Below are 2,500 nucleotides of genomic sequence, written 5' to 3' on the forward strand. Positions count from 1 at the left end.
CCCTCTCCTCCCCTCCCTCCCTCTCCTCCCTTCCCTTCTTCCTTCCCCTCTCTCTCCTCCCTAACCTCCCTTCCTCCCCTCCCTCCCTCCCTCCCCTCCACCCCCGGGCAGGAGTAGGAAGTAATGGAGATCAAAGACAAGCTCTTACACCGACCAGGCGCGCCCGTGATGCATCGGTTGGTATCGGGTTGCAATGCCATGTTGACGGCGAGCGTTGGCGAAATGTGTGGCTGGGCAACCGGGCTGTCATGCACGGGAGGCTCATCCGTGGGAACAGGTTTTTAGATGTGGGGAGGATTTTTTCTTCTGTTTCTCTTCTATTGAGGCTTTTCTCTTTTTCTTTTGTTGATGCTCTCTCTCTCTCTCTCTCTCTCTCTCTCTCTCTCTCTCTCTCTCTCTCTCTCTCTCTCTCTCTCTCTCTCTCTCTCTCTCTCTCTCTCTGTCTCTGTCTCTGTCTCTCTGTCTCTCTCTCTCTCTCTCTCTCTCTCTCTCTCTCTCTCTCTCTCTCTCTCTCTCTCTCTCTCTCTCTCTCTCTCTCTCTCTCTCTCTCTCTCTCTCTCTCTCTCTCTCTCTCTCTCTCTCTCTCTCTCTCTCTCTCTCTCTCTCTCTCTCTGTCTCTCTCTCTCTCTCTCTATCTATCTATCTGTCTGTCTGTCTGTCTGCCTACCTGGGTCTCTCTCTCTATCTATCTATCTATCTATCTATCTATCTATCTATCTGTCTGTCTGTCTGTCTGTCTGTCTGTCTGTCTGTCTGTCTGTCTGTCTGTCTGCCTACCTGGGTCTCTCTCTCTCTCTCTCTCTCTCTCTCTCTCTCTCTCTCTCTCTCTCTCTCTCTCTCTCTCTCTCTCTCTCTCTCTCTCTCTCTCTCTCTCTCTCTCTCTCTCCCTCTCTCTCTCCTGTGGGTATTCTTTCACTTTTCATCTTGTTTTTTGCCTTTTTCATTTCACTGTGTTTTGTTTTTTATTTTTATTTTTTTGTTCTTCTCCCTCTTTCTGTCTTTTGTGTAGGTTTTCTTTCAATTTTATTCCTCTTTTCTCTCCCTCGTCATATTTTCCTTTTCTTTTATCTTCTCTGTTCTTCCTTTTTCCCTTTCTTTACCCCTTCTCTTCTCTTTTCTTCTCTTCCCTTCTCTTCTCTTCTCTTCTCTTCTCTTCTCTTCTCTTCTTTTCTCTTCCCTATTTTATTTTAGTCTCTTCTATCCTCTTCTCTTCCCTTCCCCTTCCTTCCCTCCCCTTTTCTTTTTTCTCTTTTCTCCGCTTTACTTCGCTTTTCTTCTCCTCTCTTTTTTTCTCTTCTCTTCTCATCTCTTCTTTTCCCTTCCCTTCAGTTCTCTTCTCTTATCATCGCTTCTCCTCTCTTCGCTTCCCCCCCCCTTCCCTTTCCTTTCTTTCATTTCTTTTCTCTTCTCTTCCCTTCCTTTTCCTTTCCTTTCCTTTACACCCCTTCCTTTCCCTTCACATCTCTTCATTTCCCTTACCTTCCCTTCTCCTCTTTTCCCTTCTCTTCCCTTCCCTTCCCTTTCCTTACCTTACCTAACCCATCTATCCTTTCTCTTCACTTATCTTTGCTTCGCTTCGCTTTTTTTCTCTTATCTTTTCTTCTCTGCGTTTTCCTTCTCTTCTCTTTTCTTTTATGTTATTTTCTTCTCTTCTCTTCTCTTCTCTTCTCTGCTCTTCTCTTCTCTTCTCTTCTCTTCTCTTCTCTTCTCTTCTCTTCTCTTCTCTTATCTGCTCTGCTCTGCTCTGCTCTGCTCTTCTCTTCTCTTCTCTTCTCTTCTCTTCTCTTCTCTTCTCTTTTCTTTTCTTTTCTTTTCTGCTCTTCTCTTCTCGGCTCTTCTCTTCTCTTCTCTTCTCTGCTCTTCTCTTCTCTTCTCTTCTCTGTTCTTCTCTTCTCTTCTCTTCTCTTCTCTTCTCTTCTCTTCTCTCCTCTTCTCTTCTCTTCTCTTCTCTTCTCTTCCCTTCTCTTCTCTTCCCTTCCCTTCTCTTCTCTTCTCTTCTCTTCTCTTCTCTTCTCTTCCCTTCTCTGGTCTTCTCTTCTCTTCTCTTCCCTTCCCTTCTCTTCTCTTCTCTTCTCTTCCCTTCTCTTCTCTTCTCTTCCCTTCTCTTCTCTTCTCTTCTCTTCTCTTCTCTTCTCTTCTCTTCCCTTCCCTTCTCTTCTCTTCTCTTCTCTTCTCTTCCCTTCTCTTCTCTTCTCTTCCCTTCCCTTCTCTTCTCTTCTCTTCTCTTCTCTTCTCTTCCCTCACCATGAATTGGCGTGTCGGGGCACCAAATTGGTCATGGCATTGGCTAAAGACCGTGCGCACTGCATGGCTTTGCAAATGTCTACGTTGTGATTAATCCTTTGTTTTTAAGTTTTCATGAAAAAAAAAGATAAACTCCCCTTTTCCAATTTTGACAGCTTGTATATAGAAGGGAATGGGTGAAGTTCACATATATGAATCATTTTTAAGAGTACTGGAATTACCAAAAAGCTAAACAATAGAAAGAATAAAAAAGAAA

This window comes from Penaeus chinensis, chromosome 34 (genome assembly GCF_019202785.1).
Source record: "Penaeus chinensis breed Huanghai No. 1 chromosome 34, ASM1920278v2, whole genome shotgun sequence".
Lineage (NCBI taxonomy): Eukaryota > Metazoa > Arthropoda > Malacostraca > Decapoda > Penaeidae > Penaeus > Penaeus chinensis.